We start from the raw sequence: 19,706 nt of genomic DNA on the forward strand, positions 1-19,706 counted from the left end.
TCCTTTTCCCAGTATCAGTGTGAATATCTAGGATCCTTCCGTAGCAGCCATCTCTTTAAACCCTTACAATACATATGGATTTTGCTCTCTGGCTCTTCTTGCATATTCCTATCAAACATTTTTTTTTTCTTTCAGAAGTTGTTTTCTATCTTTTATTGCTCAAATAATCATCTCCTGTATTATTGAGAAAAAACCCAAAGCTGTCAACATTCCTGGACTCAGGTCTCTAGCAAACTCACCATCCACCCTTCCCTCCTCTCACCCCCATCTGCTTATAATTTAATGTTCTGTATGTTTTAATCATTTCGTTAGCCATGTCTTTATTTTGAAATGCAACTAATTCTTCAGTTCAAACAAACAGCCAGCAATTCTAAAAATGAGACCATTCTTTCCTTTGGGGTAGAGGCTGATCTAGAAGAAATATCACACCTATTACGAGAAGGGTGAAAGAATTTGAATGCTCCTTTTTTTTTTTCTTTTAATCATTGATTCTTAAAAGTGGAATAGATCTTAGAGATTTGTTGATTAGCTCCACAGGTGTGGAACTAACTTTTAAAGAAATCGTCTCATGTCCTTCTGAACACCGTGAAAAAGCCATTATTATTATTAAGGTTTATCAGCAAATAGACCAAAAAAAATTATGTCATAAAATACTCATTCCTATGAGTAGCTCAGTATGTCTGACCTATACTTAGTCACAAAGGACACAAAAGAGAAAACTGACCCTACTATAGAAGTGGTATATTTTATTAGCTTACTTTCTTTATAGGAGATTACATTTATAAGGTGGGGATTTGGGGAATCATATTTTGCTGTGAGGGGAAGAGAATTTACCAAGTGCTTTACTTAATTTCTTTTGCCCCTGAATTTCAGATTTTTTCTACCTCAGATATGAAGTTGCTGAAATTCCAGCACTTGCTTCATTTTAACATTACATTGGTGACTTCAGTGTAAAACATGGAATTGACATCTTTATTTTCAAATATTTGATTAATTTCTGGTAATAAAAACGTTCTTTCAACATTTTAGAAGCACAACTAACATCTACCACACAATTTTCACTTAACAAAAGTTTGTTGAAGCCTGAGTAGATAAATGGGCAGGCCACATTTTGACATTTAATATTTGTATCTTAATTCAGCTTTAAGAGCCAGTATTTATTAATGTTAGTACATAGCAAGTACACTTTCTGATGTATCTCTTCCAGTGAAGATATTCTCTACTTCCAAAACATAAATCAGAAACATTTAAATTTCCATATAAAGATTGAAATGATGATCATCTATTAGCAAAGTTGTCTTGCAGGAACTGTTTTAGAGCACATTTGGTTAAGTTATTGACAGATGGGAAGCCTGTGTGGGCAGACACAAATGGTTGTCACACGCCATCTAGTGGCTCTATGAGAAAGTGTGCTCATTTCCAGGGAAAGATTTTTGGAGCCAGCTGGTCTGCTTCGGAATTTCAGCGCCTGCCAGGAAACCAAGGTACATTTGTCCATCTTTAAGGCTTTAAACTGAGAGGGACCACTGAGGACAGTATGCCAAATTATCTTCCAAAATCTCTGTCCTAAGGAACACCTAGGAAGTAACTATTCGGGGGAACTCTTTTCTTTCTGGATCCGGAGCAACTGGATCCGGGAAGTCATCGGAGAAAGCTTTGCCTGCAACAGTTGTATAAAACAAGGTAAGTAACGTGACGTTCCCTGCTATATTCTTCCCACAGAAACCATCACTGTGTGCAGAAATCCATAATCTGGCCACGACTTCTACAACCCGGAGGACCTGCTTAGCACTGTTGAATTTGCTCAGGGGAAGTTCTGTGGCAGGTGGCTCATTTTAGCCATTGTCTGGTGCTAATTCATAAGACGTCTTAATTCTTATACATATGCGCGATCGTGACATTTTTGTAATTGATCAAAATATCCATTTTACAATTATCAAGAGCCTGATTTTTAACTTTCTAGTGGAAGGCTATTGTAGTACAAAGAATGAGTAGATCCAAAATTAATAGCAGAAATTATCTCCAGGTTTCTTCTTGCAGTGGCAAGCAATTCAAAATAGAGTGAACACTCTGAGTTCTTCTTGCATTGTTTCAGCTCTAAATAACTTAAAGGCAATTTGAAATGGGATAATAAGTCAGTTAGGTGTAAATTTCACAAAAATCACTAAATAAGCAAAGTGTGGGTACAGTGGCATGGTGGGAAGGGCACTCAGTATTTAACAGTAAATAACTAAGATGAAGACAAGTTGTTTAGGAATCTCACACATCAGACAGTTTTGCTTCTCTCTAGTTTTCTACACTAGCGTGTTTACAGTGCTTGAAAAATGCTGCTTTCAAAGTCATATTAACAACTTTTTAAGACCATCAAATGAGAAACAATTTAGTCTATTAGTTCCAAATAGAAAAGCCGGCAAGACCATTTTGTCTTAAGGTCAATTTTTATTGTAAATATATGCTGAAAGTGAAGAATGCTCAACCTAAAAGATACTTGCTTTTGCCTTTTGAGCTATAATCCCGATCCCTGAGTTGTGATAGAGCTTCAACTACATCTCAAACATTTATTTTTCAATTTCTATATCAAGGGGAACCATGGATCCATTTAAGGTATCTGTATCATTCATTGATAGAGAAGCCTATAAATAAGTAGCAACATGAAGAACCTGATTATTATCCAGGTGACGTCACCTATCAAAAAAATCCTGAAATTTCTTTGATCACTTTAATACAGTATTCTTCTATATCTGTTGTCCTGATAGTGAAAAATATTTTTTTTAATACTGGTATATGGAAAAGCAAATTAGATTTGTGGGCTTAGAACTCCATCGTTGCCTACATATTTAAATGTCCACAAATCTTTTAACTTTCCTTAATTTTATATGTTCAAAGTGATTGTATTTTCCAGAATATTTACCTATTAATTGACATTATCATTGGGAAAAAAAGCAGACTCATTTTTGGCCATGCCACACCCCCACTAGAAATCCCAACTATGATGTCCTATGCTTGTACTATGAGAAGAAAAAAGTAGACTTTGCAAAATTTCAGTCTCTGGTCCTTGGCCTTTCAATGGATTTTCTGTTTTCTTTCAGGCCCTTTGCATCTATGCTATAGCTCAGCTAAGGGCCAGTACAAATAATTTCCCTCACCTTCCAACGTTATATCTTTCAAGTATACCTGAAAATGTAAATCAATGATAATTTTACAATTCTCTGTCCTTAGCAAAGTAGGAGCATGGGGTTCAAGCCATCTATGGTAGCCGTAATATTCCGGGCGATTCTTTAAAATCTCTGACTTTCTCCCCTGGCCACTTTATAGAGATGTTGCTGGGATAAGTGGAGACAATTTCAGGAAGGCTTGGGGCTCAGGAGGACATCAATGAGGAGCATTGTTTTGCACGGTCTGGCTGGAGGGTGCAGGGCAGAGTAAAATTAAGAGCTCCTCTTTTATTGTGGAGCACAGTTGGGCCGTTTGATCTCTTAGTCCTTGGGTAATTGGAGTCTACACAGCATGTGGATCCGGGGCCTGAGCAGCTCGCCTGTGTGCCCATAGCCCGCTGCAGACCCGCCTGCGGCACCGTTGCCCACCCCACCCCGCCACCAGCCAGATCCAGCTTGGATTAAGCCTGGACACAGGCGTAGTTTCCGAGCTGAGAAAACGACAATGTGCAGGTTCTCAGTGGAAGCCATGCTGTTTGTTATCAGGTAGCTAGAAGTAAACAGAAACTATCCTGGATCTGGGAGCCTACCTGCGTGTGGGCGGTTGCCCTCATCATATTCCACGTTCCTCCCTCCAATAATGATCCAACTTCTGATCCAAGCTCTCTGATCCAACTTCACCATCGCAGGCTTGATTTGCACCCTGGATTTCCAGGCAATCTACCTGCTCCCCCGCCCCCAGCTGCCCATGCAGCTCCCTCCTCCAGCCCACGGGGCACTGTGGTTGGTTTACACACCACTCACTCAACGGAGAGTTACCAGACCCCTACCTGACGCCAGACACTCAGCTACTTGGGAGCTCCGCGGTGACCAACAGTAATATGCGTCTGTCCTCAACAAGGAGGGTGACCCATCCTCCCGGTTTGCCCAGAACCGAGTGGGTTTCTGAGGCTTAATGCTTTAGATTTTAAAACTGGTGCCATCCCAGGGAAACTGGGACGAGTTGGGCCCTCTCTCATGAGCCTCACATACGCTATCTTCTACAGCTCCTTGTCTGCTTAGACAATTGTGCCCCTCTCCACAAAGGAGGGTCCTTCACACGTGTGTTGATGTCTTAGACCTGGAAGCTTGCATTTTTGCATTAGGCAAGACTACAGCCATTTTCCAAACCCACTGCTTCCTTTTCCAGATTAATCCAGGGGTGGATCTAGGTGTTGAAGGGCTTGAAGCTTATACAAACTGAGACCTTCTTTAAGAAAAAGAAGGGAATTCCCTAGTGGTCCAGTGGTTAAGACTCTGTACTTCAATGCAGGGGACTTGGGTTCAATCCCTGGTTGTGGAACTGAGACCCTGCAAGCCAGCTGGCACCACCAAAAAAAAAAAAAGATCAAAATGATAAATATGAAATATAGTGCTTTGGGGGAGGTGACATGCAAAAATGAAACCCTAAGACCTAAAGTTTAAGTTTCATTGGCTTCATGGACAACCCACCTTTATACATAGAAATAGTAATTAGTGCTTAACATTTATTAACTCATGGAATCATCACAGTCAACCTATGAGGCAGGTGGGTTATTATTCCCATTTTACAGATAAGAAAGTTGAGGCCCAAAGAGGTTGGCTAATTTGGATAACTGTGGTCATCCAGCAAGATCCACTCTCTGCTCAGCCTCCTTCTCCCAGAAATGGCAAATGACTCTGTCTCCCCTTTGCAACCGAAACTTGCAAAGCAGAATCACTTGGCCAGCAATTCAACAAACTCAATTGGTTTAAAAATAAAATCCTTAAGGTAAGTAGTCAGTCAAATTTTGTGGACTCCTAGAGGTTCTGGGTGACAGGAAACCCAAGAGGAGCCTAAGCACATCTGTGGCTCTTAGTGAAAGGATGTCCTGTGTCAACATGGCATGTCTCTCTAGATGAGGATTAGAATTCTGGCGTGTGCTTTAGTATGTGTGATGGTTGTACCTGGGAATCTACTTTCACCAGCTAAGGAAAGGTACTGGATTCTCCTGTCTATTGGCAAGTCTGAGGAACTATTGTCTTACCTTGGTCCTTAGCATGACTCTTTTCACATTCTTTATCCCCCTTCTTGCCCAGCCTCTACGAGACACACTGTGGGTATCCCTTGGTCCATAGTCCTATACGGAAACCACTGAAAAGGGGAAGTGGCCAGAGGATTAAGAGTGTGTACTTTGCCACCAAACTCCCTGGCTTGGAATCCTGGCTCTGGGACCTTGAGTGAGTCATTTTACTTCTCTGTGCCTTGGTTTCTCCATCTGTAAAGTGGGAATGATAACAGTATATATCTCCCTGGGTCATTGTGAAGAGTAAATGAGTAAACATATATATACAATGCTTAAAACAGGACCAGGGGCATAGTAATACTACAACTGTTAACTTTTACTATCATCATCAAGTAATTACTATTACTGGCAATTGGGCACTTCCGTGCAGAAATTCCAACACAGAGAAAGGGCGGTATGCCAGGTACAAGATTGCAGGCTGAGCATTCAAATGGTCGTTTCCACTTAGAACCAGCAGTGAGCAGCGTTGAAGTCTCCCTTCCCTTGATGGTCCCTTGGTTTGGGTCTGTCTGTGGGACACAAGTTTAGCCTAGATGTAGCGCTTGAAATAGCACCTCTTAGGTGGCCCATCAGTTGCTAATTAAAGGGGTATTAACCCTAATGGGTTGGGAAGCAGGACTCACATTTACCTGCTGTGGGTTTCCACCAGCTGAGCAGACAGCTCCCCTCCCCCCCCCAGACCATGCACCTTGGGGTGATGGGGGCCTCAGGAGAGGGAAGTTGGGGGCAGGGGCTAACGTTCTGCAACTTCCGAATCTGCTTATTGTTCCCGACAAAAAATAATATAATAAAGCTAGAGACGTGCTCGCACCAATCAGTCGCAGGTGCTGATAATAGTTCACCTAATTACTTCATTATTTTTTGCCACTCCACAGAGCAGTTTGTATTTACGGTCCTGTATATGGTTCTATTACTACCACTTATTGTGACGATTCCAACAATTCCGGGGAGCCTCTGAGGGGCTGGACAAGTAGAATCTTGTTTTTCTTGATTTCCCCGGGGTGGGGGGGGTAGGAGGTGGGGGCTGGTTGGGGGTGGGGTGGGGAGAGAGGAGGAGCCTGGAGGAAAAAGCATCCTGCCGCCATGGGCCCACAATTGCTCATCTGAGATGAGTGATAAATGATGGGTGATTTTTAAAATGCAGAATTTTAAAACAAAGCACACACATAATATCCTATGAGGTCCAAGGCCAGCCGTGGTGAAAAAGAGAAGAAGACAAGATTGAACTGCCCGGGCCTGCACCCCTGATGGAAAAGGGCTCAGACCCAGCCCTGCATCATTAGGTTGGAAGCAGAGCTGGAGGCGGTCCCTAATGAATACCAGGCCACAAATTAACGGAGTTGGTTTGGGAAAACATTGTGAATTTTAGTCACTCAAGCATCAGTAAATCTGCTAGAAGTCAGGAGTGGTTGTTTATAGCTTGTTAAGATGTTGATTGTTTACAAATTACATTTCCCTTTGAAAAAGTGGGCACCTCGCAGAGGCTTCTTGTCACTCATCGCGTGCTGGGGTGCTTCCTGCCAGGGAGAAAGGCTGCCTTCTGTTCGCCGATCTAATTGGGGCAGCTCTCCACTTTGGGGCCCCTTCCTCTCCCTGGCCCCTTCTCTCCCTTCCTCCTGCATTTCAAAATCACTGTTAAGCCCAGTTGCCCTGGAAGCACCATTTCAGACAAGCCCTGGGCTCGGCACAGCCTTCTCTGTGCTCGTTATTTGCAGACATCCAGAAGGATGGATGCTGAGCACTGCCTGGTCTCCCCCTCTCAGGCCCTCCTGCCTTTCAAAGAGGCTTCAAGGGCCTGATTTACACACCAGGGCTCATTTGCAAGGTTGGGAGCCAAAAGCAAGCAAATAAGCAAACAAACAAAATAAATCGTGCCTGCTCCTGCTATTTTCACCGATTGCAAAGATAGGGGGCCAAGTCAGGGCAGGTTGGAGGCCACGCATCCTGAGTCCCTCCTGTGACTGAGACCCAGAGGGGAAGTGGCAGCTCCGAAGCCTGGATCCAGCCAGAGCAGAACCCAGGCTGTGGACTTCCTGTGGGCAAAACACCTCATGGGAGTGGCTTTCCTGCATCTTTGCTTCCCTGTTGAAACCTAGTCATCATGCATTCAACAGGTTTCTGCCATGGCGAACACAGTCGCAGCCTCCTCAATGGTCCCCAGGGGAGCTCCTCTATCTGGGAATGTAGGGGTTCCTGTGATGCCCTGTCCTTTGTAGCTGGAGCTTCTTCCTACACATTTTCCTTGTGTGATTTTTGTGGCCTGTTCCCCTTTTCTGGCTCTTCCAGAATTAGAAACCCGCCCGTGTGGTCCAAAAGCCATCCAGCTAGACCCTGGGAAGGAGGTGGGGGGTGGGGGTGGGAGTGTTGTTGTTCAGTTACTTAGTTCTGACTCTGTTGTTCAGTTCTGACTCTGCGACCCCATAGACTGCAGCACGCCAGGCTTCCCTGTCCTTCATTATCTCCCGGAGTTTGCTCAAACTCATGTCCATTGAGTCGATGATGCCATCCAACCATGTCATCCTCTGTTGACCTCTTCTCCTCCTGCCCTCAATTTTTCCCAGTATCAGGGTCTTTTCCAATGAGTCAATTCTTTGCATCAAAGTATTGGAGAATCAACATTCAGGAGCCCAGCAATCCCCTTTTGTAAATGAATTTGCTGAACCACGCAGGTCCACACTGATCCATGACCACAACAAGGACGCCAGTGGTGTGGGCCCATTGCCTCCGGGCCTCAGCGCTCTGTCCACACAAGGGCCTGGGTCACAGTCATCGCTGCTCGCAAAGAAGCTTAGGTTAGGCAGGATGCTGAGGGCAATACCCAGGCAACAGATCCCTGTTAAAATCACCCTCAGTCCCAAGACGAGGGCCGATCCCACACAGAACTTCTGATGGATGATCTGCAACCCGCACTGCATTCAGAGGGCTTCCCTGGTGGCTAAGTGGTTAAAGAATCTGCCTACAATGCAGAAGCCGTGGGTTTAATCCCTGGGTTGGGAAGATACCCTGGAGAAGGAAATGGCAACCCACTCCAGTATTCTTGCCTGGAGAATTCCATGGACAGAGGAGCCTGGCGGGCTATAGTCCATGGGGTCGCAAAAGAGTCAGACATGACTGAGCAAGTAAATGACAACTGAGTTCTGAAGATCACTCCCCAGAAAAAGTGAGCTGTGGTAGGAGACATCCTTCCTCACCATAAGCCCCACTAGCCCTGCTCCTCGCAGCCTGGCCTGGCCTTCCCCAGGGTGCCCTGTGGAAAGGTGTATAGAGACGGGCAGTGACGGCTGCCATAGCAATAGGTGAGAAATCCGCTCCTGAGGTTCTCTTGCTGCCTGAAGGGGACAACGCAAGCTTGGCTGGAAAATCAGCGCAACCTTTAAGTCGCATAGTAGATGCTCAGGGGAATAAGCAGAAGGCAAGCCGTATTAGTTTCCTGGGGCTGTTGTAACAAACTACCAGAAACCAGGGGGCTGCAGAAACTTCTCTCGCAGCTCTGGAAGCTGGAAGTCTGAAATCAAGGTGTCAGCAGAGCCTCTCAAGGCTCCAGGGAGGACACTCTGTGCCTCTTCCAGCAATCCTTAGACTTTCTGGGCTTGTAGATGTGTGGCTCTAGTCTTGGCCTCCCTCTTCCCTTGGTGTTATGGACAGAACTGTGTTCCCCTCACCCCAATTCATGCATTGAAACCCTAACCTCAGTAGCTCAGAATGAGATTGTATTCAGAGTTACAGCCTGCAAGAAGTAACTGGGTTAAAATGGGATCATTAGGGTGGACCTTAATCCAATATGATGGGTGTCCCTGTATGAAGAAGAGATTAGGACACAGGTAACAGGTCAGTGGGGACTTTCCAGGTGGCTCAGTGGTAAAGAATCTGCTTGCCAATGCAGGAGACTCAGGTTTGATCCCTGGGTCAGAAAGATCCCCTGGAGAAAGAAATGGCAACCTACACCAGTATTCTTGCCTGGGAAACCCCATGGACAGGGGGGCCTGGCAGGCTACAGTCCATGGGCTCGCAAGAGTTGGACACGACTCAGCGACTGAACAACAACAACCGGTCAATGGATGACCACGTGAGGACACAGCAAGAAGACAGCCAGCCACAAGCCCGGAAGAGAGGCCTCAGGAGAAACCAGATCTACTGACCCCTTTGTCTTGGGCATCTAGCTTCCAGGATTGTGAGAAAACCAGTTTCTGTTACGAGATTTGGTATGGCAGCCCAAGCAAACTAATACACGTAGGGTCCTGTGTAGACACAGGACATAGACACACAGAGACACATGCGTGTCTCCCTGCTTCCTGTCTTCATGGGTCACGGTGGATTATGGGCCACCCTACTCCAGTATGACCTTCTTAACCACCTCTACAATGACTCTGTTCTGAATAGGGTCACACTTTGAGGTTCTGGGGAGGACATGAGTTTGGGGGAGGACAGCAGTCCACACAGTGCAGTGCAGTTTGCCTAAAAGAGTAATTAATTGGTTTTCATACTGACTTTTTCATGGGTCTCAGTTTTCTCTCCCTGCTGGAGGGCTGTCAAGGGATCGTGGTAAGAGATGCCTGTGCTTCACTAGAGGCCGGGCACTCCAGAATATGAATCAAAGATGGGCTCCAAGTCTTCCAAGGGGCCCATACATTCCACACTGGCATGGGATGGCCCCTTCGGGCTTCTCCAGCTCTATCCATCAGCAAGCTGACCAGCCATTTGCTGTTATCTACACTGGTGATCCGTCACTGATTCAAAGCTATTTGCCCAGAAAAAGAATTCAAGCTGGAGCAACTTGTTTGATCTCCTCCCACCAAGAAAATACCAGCTTTTCTCAAGGATGTGAGATGGGGTGGCAGGGAAGAGGAATTTAAGTGTCTCTCGTTCCTATTTACTAGAAAGAATGAGAGTTTGCTGGTCGTCAGTCTTGACCACATAATCACCTAGAGAGCTTTGAAAAATACTGATTCCTGAGTCCTGCCAGTGGAATAGGTCTGGGATGGGTCCAGGCACTGGGATACTTAAAAGGTCCCTGGTTATTCTAACGTGCCACCTTGGCTTAGAAGCACTTGCTTATAGTGTCTGGAGTCCCAAGTTATCAACTAAATGGAAAGAGGGTGAAATGTAGGTGATGCACACCAACTCCCTCACAAAAGAGACAAGGTCACTGGCAGCCTGAGAACCTGGGGTTGCCTAAGTTCACCCATGGAGAGAACCCAGGGAGCCAAGATGAAAACCCAAGGCTGGGGCACCTGTCAACCACTGGCTTCTCCCCAGATTTTCATTTCCTGGCTGCAAATTAACATATTTAATGATTTTAGTCCATCCTGTTGATCTGCCTTTTAATGAGGTCTGCAGGCTTTGATGGACCTGGTCTCTCCTCACCCAGGTACCTGATTTCATCTGCACGTGGAAATGTGCTGCAGCCTCCTTATTGTTCTGATGCCTAATCTAATTGGCTTCATGTAGAGAAAAGCCATGTCCCACAGCCACACACACCGAGCCCAGCCAGCCTTCAGCGTGGCTGTCGCTTGTCACTAGGAGACCCAGGTGGGAACATGGACCTGGCTCTCGGCAATCTCTCCCACTCCACGGACAGAGGTGAAAAGCCCACATTCTCCCATGACCTCCAGTGATGAGCTACAAGCAAAGGAAGGGCTCAGCTTGCTAACATTCACAGCCATGATAAGCTACCTAGTTTTTCTCACCCTGCGTTTCCAACTGTCCACTTCATCCTTACAGACTGAAAGGTTGTAATGTTCACTCATAAACCTCCTAACCTGTTACTTTTGTCCTTTGTGTTGGCTTAATATTGGAGAGCAGGAAAGTGGGAGGAATAATTAGATAGCTTGATGTTCACTTCCCTGGGGATGAGTCAAGGGTCAGCTTTGTTGTTGTTTAGTCTCTAAGCCGTGTCTGACTCTTCTGTGACCCTGTTGACTGTAGCCCGCCAGGCTCCTCTGTCCATGAGATTTCCCAGGCAAGAATACTGGAGTGGGTTGCCATTTCCTACTCCAGGGGTTCTTCCTGACCTGGGCATCGAACTTGTGTCTCCTGCATTGACAGGTGGATTCCTTACCACTGAGTCACAAAGCTTACCCCAACTTTGTTGAAATTTGGAAATAAAAGTGACCTTATGCCCCTTAAAAATACCAGCTCATGGAAGGTCTTCATAATAAAACAATTTCACAAAGTGTATTTTTTCTTGTATTTATTATAGCTTCTTTGTTTTTTTTTTAACCCTCTCAGACTGTCTTATTATTGTTGTTCTTTTTAAACCAGGGTCTACTGTGCTCTCTCTCTCTCCTTCTCACTCTTCTCTCTCCCCTCTCCTCTCCAGGAAGCAAACATCTATTCCCTGAAGAATCCTGACTCTTAAGGTGTGTTTTCCTATAAATGATTTGCATACAATTTATTACCATGTCTTGAAGAATAAGAAAAAACTAAATTTTTGCCTTCCTGCTCAACGGAGTTTCATAGAAATCCTTGGTTGCAAATCACCCACTTAAAACAATAAATGCACAACCCAACTGTTTCCTCTGGGAGTGCAACACTCCTCTGCTGCCTAGAAGGCCTGGGGCGCTTAGGGTGCTGGGACCTGCCTGCTGGGATGGGAGAAGTTAATTAAATTACCTTATATTTAGTGTTAATTTTGTCCTGGGCTTGTCAGATAATAGACAACAAGCCTGAACTTGGCTGGGAGCCTCAGCCCGGGCAGAAGTGGAGTCTCCTGGGTTGCCCTATTGTCAGAATAATTGAGTTGACATCTTGGTGGCGATTAGTTACAAATGTGGTTCCAAAATTATTTCAACAGGTGTCAATTTGGGGGCAGTGGACAGAAGCACATGAGGATGGCCGTGCTCAGTTTAGCCACTCCGGCACTGATGTGATGGAGTCTGTCCAGCTGGAGGAAGGGAAGGAGGCTGGGCGATGTTGCTAAAGAACCATCACTTTTGCAAGAGAATTTGAGAGTAAAACAAGCTAAGACGTCAGTTTGGCACTCACTCTCACTGGGCCCAGCTTGGAGCAAGGACATCTTTAGGTGACATAACAAAGTCCTAAGGGGTTTTCGTATGTTAGGAATAAATGCTTTTGGTTACTGATTAAAATCTGCCTCACTAGCACCAACCTGAACCTTTCAGGAAGTGGGTTGTGACAAGTCCTAATTAGCGTGAAATTATAGTTCTGAGTAATGTTACAGCCATGATCCACATGGACCTATAATACTGTGAATCCCGAGGTAAGGAAATTCGCCCAGGCTCTTGTGATTGTGTGGACTTGCACTCAAATATCGTTTCCCCATCTCACTCCCAAACCCTGAAAAGCACTTTCCACTCCAGTGAAAAAACATCATCAAATGGAAGAGACTTGGCAAGGATTTCCCCTCCTTGTTTCAGAGAAGTCAGCACAAAGCACAATCTGTGAAAGTACTATTAGATGATGTCCTGGAGATCATCTATCCTGGAGATCATCTACCCACACATCTCTGCCTAGGAGAGGAGATCCCTGATAAGGACACGGTGCCAGGCTGTATCTCTTGGAGGTCCCCACATCACCCCCAATCTTGGGGAAAGTCTACTATTTAAAGCTATCACTGAACCCAGCAACACAGACTTCTGGCCTCAGGAAAAAGGCAAGAGGTACGCTTTCACCTTTGGAAATGCAACGTGAGCTCAGCACTTTCACATACTACCTGGGTAGTCTCCACACGTTAATTGACCATAAGTAACTTCCTAAAGAAGACTCTTGAGATTCCCTTGGACTGCAAGGAGGTCCAATCACTCCATCCTAAAGGAGATCAGCCCTGGGTGTTCATTGGAAGGACTGATGCTGAAGCTGAAACTCCAATACTTTGGCCACCTTATGCGAAGAGTTGACTCATTGGAAAAGACCCTGATGCTGGGAGGGATTGGGGGCAGGAGGAGAAGGTGATGACAGAGGATGAGATGGCTGGAGGGGATCACCGACTCGATGGACATGAGTTTGGGTGAACTCCAGGAGCTGGTGATGGACAGGGAGGCCTGGTGTGCTGCTACTCATGGGGTCGCAAAGAGTTGGACACGACTGAGCGACTGAACTGAGCTGAACAGAATTGAACAAAAATCCTTTTCCCTCCCAAGCATCCAAAACTGGTGTCGGGTCTCTGCATAATCACAACTCAAAGCATGTTGTCCATTTCCTGATAAGCCTAGGACAAAATTAACATAAAATATGGTGCCATTTAAGGCTCCTTGTCTCACAGATCAAAAAATAGGGCCATCACGGAATGCCCCTGAGAGAGAAAAATCTTGAATCATCCACCAGAGATCTACAAGGCAGCTGTACCCCAAAGAGCCTGTGAGTCTCAGAGTCAAGCTGCATTCTCTGTTCAGCCTCAGAGGAAAAGCCTTGAGCACGCGCCACTGGTCTGTCAGTTGAAGAGACATAGAGCTGGTGTTTGGATTGAGTCCCTAAGCAAAGTGCCGGAAGCCCAGTTCACCTGACCATCGGCCACGTGGAGCCGCTGCCGGCCCTGGGTGTCTGCAGCAGCCCGATGCAGCCGCCATGGACCCAGAGCAGCAGGCAGTGGTGAGAGGAGGCGAGGGGGACGGGGGTGGGGAGAGTCACCCCCTGCAACGAATGTCTCAGCAGTCAAGTCTGCTGACGGGCAGGCAATGAGGGTGGGACACCTGGCTTTGCTGTTCGCTTTACATACCTGCCACAGGCACTTAGGACGTGTGGCATCACATGTTGGATGGAGGGTGGATAACCGGCAGAGAATGTATCTGTTCATCACAGCAAGACAGGGGGTGTCGGGACTTGGTCCCTAATATTTGGAAGAGCTGAACTTGGGCCAAGGTCTTCAGAAACAAAATAGCATTATATACAGAGACAGAAGGGTGACAGGTGGCCCCCTTAGGGAAGAATTCACAAAGCTTCATTTCTGATAATCACTTGGAGATGGAAATACAATGATCCCATGTATTCTATCAGGGAGGGTTGTCACACTCATGCTGTAAGAAGAATGAGCCTCCACCCTTTGGGAACTCAATGTGAACTTACCATTTTCACATACATGTGGTATCGTTTCCACATGTTAATTGTCCAACAAGAAACTTGCTGAACAAAAATCCTTTTCCCTCCCAAGCATCGAAGCTGGTGTCGGGTCTCCATGTAAGTGCAAATCAAAGCATGTTGTCTGTTACCCGATAAACCTAGCACAAAATCAACATAAAATATAATGCAGCTATTTAACCCTTCCTATCTTATGGATCAAATTCACCTAATCTAAGATGGAAATAGGATTGTCACAGAATGCCCCGGTAGAGAAAAATTTTGAAGTAGTAATCTGTTTTCTGGCTAATGAGCCAGAAATCTTTGGTGTTACTATCATCTCCTATGTAACGTGCATTTTATTTATGTATCTAACCTCACCGTTATGCGATAAAAGTTACAGCTATATATATGCTCTATACTTAAAAAATTAAATATTAGAATTCTATTAAATATCCCCAAATCGGATTTTTTATAATTAAAATTTTCCCTGGCTTTTTATCATTTACAAAATATATTTGTTTGGGTAACATTTTAATTCCTGTAACTTACTATTCCATGGTACATTTTCAAAGTACTATAATAAGACAAACCAGTGACTGAGTGAATCAGTAAGTGAACAGTTTATCTCTCCACCGTTGATTTTTCTCTCAGTGAGGATGGTCCCGATTTTGAAGGGCCTCTTATTGAGAGCTGGTTTTGCACCTCTTTCCACCTTGACTTTCTAGACTGATCTGTAGGCACTTTCCAAGAGCAGACTCTGGCTTAGAGAAAGCACTATTGGAAAAGTATTTAATGATATTCTCTGCAGTTACATGGCCAAATAAGACTGAATCTTTATAGTGCAAAGAGAAAACAAAATTATTTACTCATTCAGTATTTATTAGTTTGGAAATGGGGACACGGTACCTGGTGCACACTGAAAGGCTGGTGTTTGCTTTATCAAGGCACCTGCCTCACGCTCCTTCAGAAGACAGGATGCAGAGGCTTACAGTGCCTAGTTCATGTTGACTCTCTGTAGCACAATTCCTCATGTTTCAGGGGGGCAATCGATTCTCGTAATTGACATTGGTACAACATGGATCTTAAATGATTTATGAAAGAGCTTGCTGCCTCAATGCAGGCATTTCTAAGAGTACCTTCACCCATCGTTCGTCCTGTGGAACACCAGAAGCAAAGGAGACCAGGAGGTGGGCAGTGATGGGAGCAGAAGTGTTACATCTGAGCTTTGAGCCTGGACAGCCCAGGCTCAGGGAGCGTGCATGCTAAGCCTGGGCCACACCAGCCTCGTGCATAATCCAGGGCTATAAGTCACACCCTGGGCATGGAGTTTGAGGTAGCAAGCTCAGAGTGAGCCTGAAATGAGGGTCTCTGGCTTTGAGAGTCTGTGATCATGTGGCTCTGCGGGTGTCCACATCAAAGGCATGTCCATCTGACCAAATGTCAGCCCCACTGGGCATCATTCCACCGCTCCTTGGGATTTTGAATGTCTTCAGATTTTCCTTTCAGAAGGCCAAGATCCCAGTACAAATAGGCTTTGAGCTTTACGTTTGTTCATGAAGTAAGACCTGACTCAGAGTTAAATGATGAATTATGAGGATTAATAATGGGGCAGGGAAAACAAGGAGGGTGATGAAGAGGGCAGCTGATAGGGAAGGACAGATGGACTAGTATTTGCTTAACACCTACTGTGCACCAGGGACTGAGCTAGACTCTTTATATATGTGTTGTTTCTAAATCCCCACAAAGACACTAGAAGATGGGTATAATCATCCATGTTTATAGATGTGAGAACTGAGGCTTCAAGAGGATGAATAATTGTCAGGCCAATCACTGGAAGTAGCCACGCTGGTGTTTCCCCCTTGGTTACCTGACACAGTGTACTCTTCTTCAGTGACATCCTGAACATCCTGTCCAAATACACACCTTACATCCTCACCTGTGATCCCAACCCTGGCCTTCCCAGTAGCTTAAAAGGTTGTTGACTGGTTCCAAGGAAGATGTCTCATGGTGACCCTAAGAGAGGGGTTAGGGGCTTCATTTCTTCCCCCAGGTCTGCATCTGTTACTACAAAGCGACTCCATATAGGTACAATATAAATAAAAATAGTGTGAACTTGCTAGGCAAACACAACATCAAAGCAAGACCTCTGGAGTCACCTTCCAACCAGATTGCCAAATATAAGCCCTTTTCCCTGGAAAATTTGGTGCCTCCTTTGATTTACAAAATTATATGTCAATGTCTCTAGATGGAATGCTCCTTGAGAGGAGGAATTGTGTCTGCTCACCTTCTCGCTGCATCTCACAGGCTATGCCCAGGACTTGACAGATAATCATTTCCCAGTGAATACTGCTGAAATGAATGAATGAATGAATGAAGATAAATCTGTGCTCTCTTCAACTTAAACCAGAAAAGCCCAAATCACTCCCTGTAGGGTGCCAGGTTTCCCCTCTTCTAGACTTCCCATCCCCTAGGGAGAAAAATGTCCTTGTAGCTCTCAGATGGCTTCTAGAACATTCTTTACCCACCTGAGTCAAGCACAGCCTGTGACATTCCTAGGACACCCATGAGCTGCCAGACTATGCCAAGTTTAATGCTCCCCCAGCCAAAAAAAGGAGGCAAGTACGGACCCAAAGATAGTTGATGTCAAATGTACATGTAAAAACCAAACTGCTATTTCTTGGGGCATGATGAGAAGGCGTCTCTGTCTTTCAAGAAAGGTCTGGGTAAAGGAACTCAGAGAAGCCCCAAAGGCCTGAGACTGAAAGGGGGCTGAGCATAATTTATCGCTTATCTGCCTAAGAGCTGTCTTGGACAGACTGAAGTCATTAGCTGAGCAGGCTTGGGCGGGAGGAGCGGCTGAGGTGCCTGGCACGGTTGAGTCCGGAAGGGGCAAGCTACAGCATGGTCAGCTCCTAAATCTCCAAACACAAATGAGCAGGGCAGAAACACGTGGTACATTCACCACGGCCTCCCCTCCCACCTCCTTGGAGCAACATGTGCCCTTTAAAAAAAAAAAAAGGCCCAGATAAAAATCACACCCATTTACTGCTGTGTCTTTTCCATCGTCGTAAAAGAAAAGGGCTTTATCATCCCCTGAATTAGATCTGTGATTTTTTTGAATGACATGTATAATAATTAAACTGTGAAGATGTACCGTTAATCCATTTAAAGGTGTAAAGAAGTCCATTTAATGAACATTATAGTCACATTAGACTTGGAAACATCCAACTCTTTTGTTGAATAAAAAGAAGTTCAATGAGATTAACTTCTCTTAGTTGGTTTTAAAGAATAATCAAACACGTCTCCCTCTGATAGTGTACTGTTCCTTCTCTCGTGGATTCTGCATACCAATGTCTGCCAGCCCAGAAGGGTGAGAGCAAGGCCGCTGGACCTCACATTTCAGTTAAATAATTCCAAATTAAAGGAGATCACTCCTCCTTTCTATACTCACTATAAAGTGATAAGAGGCCAAACTCCTTGAACTTGTAAGGAGGTAACAGGAATGTTAATATTCTGGTTTGAGATCCTTTCCTGCTGCATTAACTATATTCTTACAGTGATCAAGTTTACTCCATGACACGTAGATATTTCTACTGGGAGATCTGTTACTTGATCCTATCAGATTTTGACCACAAATAGGGTAATAGATTCTGTTTTCACATCTCATTCTGTTTCACATCTCTGGACAAGGCAGTGATACCTAACAGGAATAAGTGCCCAAAAAGGTGCCATCTACTCCAGTTTACAGGGGGTCAGAATCCAAATGTCCTAGCTTACTTCTAAGGCTATTTAAAAGAGCCAGACTATAAAACAGAAATGGACACATTTGGAATAATCCCAGAGTTGATTTTTTAAAAAAAAGTTAAATCCCAGTTGCTAGACTATGTGTATCTTTGTCCTGAGAATTCCCATTATGGGCACAAAGTTTATCCAAGTCAAACCCAGAAGATGGTGTTGGTCAGCTCTAATGTGCGAATTAGCCTCTTCTCCCTCAGGCATCTAACTTTCTACCTGCTTTTTAGCTCAGGAATGTACATTTTATGGGCTTTCCTGGTGGCTGAACGGTAAAGAATCTGCCTGTCAATGCAGGAGACACAAGTTCGATCCCTGGGTCATGAAGATCCCCTGGAGAAAGGAATGGCTACCCACTCTAGTATTCTTGCCTGGAAAATTCCATGGACAGAGGAGCCTGGCAAGCTAAAGTTCATGGGGTCACAAAAGAATCAGACAGGACTTAGAGACCAAACAATAACAACATGTATGTTTTACCTTATATGTTCCCTCTCTGTCTTATCTGGTACAGACTTCTTTTCACCGAGGAAAAGAAAGTTCCAATAGTGAGGAAGGGCAAGCATCCATGGGAAGTTAAGGGGTTGGTTTGGGAAGAGCCTGTCAACACAGCATCCTGCCTCCTCGCTGTGTGCCTGACGCCTCCTGCTAACCGGTGACAGTGATGGATGGCTGTGGAAATTGTCTAAGTCAAACTGCTAACCAGCGCTATCTTGGATCTTTTTGTAGTTTAGGAAACAAAGCTGATAAGATCAAGGGGCAACACAATCCTGGTTAATGTAGTGTGATCTGTCTTGTGTAGCATAATTGGGCATCACAGCTTAAACAGGCCATGATAATTGTAGGAGTGGAAAGGAAAACTTGCTGCAGTTTGAAAGTTGTTTCCTCTTGCTGTTGTTGTCCTTAAGTAACAATGTGATGTGCCTTCCTTCCATTGTTATGATCCACCATCGTGTGATCCAGAGGAGAAATGTCTACTCTCAGTGGGCTGAGACTAACTCAGAAATTAAGCCTGGCAACTAGAGATTATCATACTAAGTGAAGTAAGCCAGACAAAGACAAATAGCAAATGCCATTGCTTATATGCAAAATCTAAAAAAAAAAAAAAAAAAAAGATACATATGAACTTATTTACAAAACAGAAATAGACCCATAGACATAGAAAACAAACTTATGGTTCAGTTCAGTTGCTCAGTCATGTCTGACTCTGCAAACCCATATTCCACAGCATGGCAGGCTTCCCTGTCCATCAACAAATCCTGGAGCTTGCTCAAACTCATGTCCATCGAGTCAGTGATGCCATGCAACCATCTTATCCTCTATCATCCCCTTCTCCTCCTGCCTTCAATCTTTGCTAGTATCAGGGTCTTTTCCAATGGGTCAGTTCTTCCCATCAGGTGGCCAAAATACTGGAGCTTCAGCTTCAGTATTAGTCCTTCCAATGATTATTCAGTACTGATTTCCTTTAGGATCGACTGGTTGGATCTCCTTGCAGTCCAAGGGACTCTCAAGAGTCTTCTCTAACACCACGGTTCAAAAACATCAATTCTTTAGTGCTCAGCTTTCTTTATAGTCCAACTCTCACATCCATACATGACCACTGGAAAAACCATAGCTTTGACTAGATGGATATTTGTTGGTAAAGTAATATCTCTGCCTTTTA

At 44.8% G+C, this 19,706-nt stretch overlaps 1 long non-coding RNA gene across 1 annotated transcript; it reads right to left on the minus strand.

Annotated features, from left to right (window-relative positions):
• Positions 1-944: 944 nt before the first annotated feature.
• LOC129636662 (uncharacterized) lies at positions 945-19,219 on the minus strand. Its single transcript, XR_008707067.1, has 3 exons — positions 18,524-19,219; positions 16,539-16,600; positions 945-1,660 (listed from the first exon to the last, which is right to left on the minus strand). It is a non-coding gene; the product is annotated as an uncharacterized LOC129636662 (long non-coding RNA).
• Between the last annotated feature and the right edge of the window lie 487 nt (positions 19,220-19,706).

Source organism: Bubalus kerabau, chromosome 22 (genome assembly GCF_029407905.1).
Source record: "Bubalus kerabau isolate K-KA32 ecotype Philippines breed swamp buffalo chromosome 22, PCC_UOA_SB_1v2, whole genome shotgun sequence".
Taxonomy (NCBI): Eukaryota; Metazoa; Chordata; class Mammalia; order Artiodactyla; family Bovidae; genus Bubalus; species Bubalus kerabau.